The sequence below is a fragment of the Penaeus monodon genome, chromosome 23 (genome assembly GCF_015228065.2).
Source record: "Penaeus monodon isolate SGIC_2016 chromosome 23, NSTDA_Pmon_1, whole genome shotgun sequence".
Taxonomy (NCBI): Eukaryota; Metazoa; Arthropoda; class Malacostraca; order Decapoda; family Penaeidae; genus Penaeus; species Penaeus monodon.
Genome location: NC_051408.1, coordinates 19441120 through 19441513, shown reverse-complemented (window position 1 = coordinate 19441513; position 394 = coordinate 19441120). Strand labels below are relative to the sequence as shown.

The following is a 394-nucleotide window of genomic DNA, read 5'->3' as shown; positions in this document are numbered from 1 at the left end:
TCTGTCGACCAGTTTGAGGGGTCCTCGACATCTGGAGGAACAAACCAAAAGGGTCTTAGTCACATCGACGACAAACTCCAATGGACCAACATATTCATAAAACAGGAATAACATATAAACAATGCCCTGCTTGGGGTTCCTGTCGCAGTCGCCGTAGCCCCTCCTGGCCTTCGCTTACCCATGGCCTCGCCCTCTCCCTCGGCCCGGCGAGAGTTGACTCTCGATGTCTAAAAAGAATGGACGTCGCTATACGTTATGTGACAAACGGTATACAATCAATGAATTTATCAACTAGGAAATATCAGAGATGGCAATGGCGATATGTTCATAAACCAGTGAATAAATGCTGAACACATCAGTAACACACTTGTGGACTCTCACACTCATATTTTAG

At 45.9% G+C, this 394-nt stretch overlaps 1 pseudogene; it reads right to left on the bottom strand.

The window, feature by feature from the left end:
* LOC119588166 overlaps nucleotides 1-387 on the bottom strand; it is a 947-nt pseudogene extending 560 nt beyond the window's left edge.
* Between the last annotated feature and the right edge of the window lie 7 nt (nucleotides 388-394).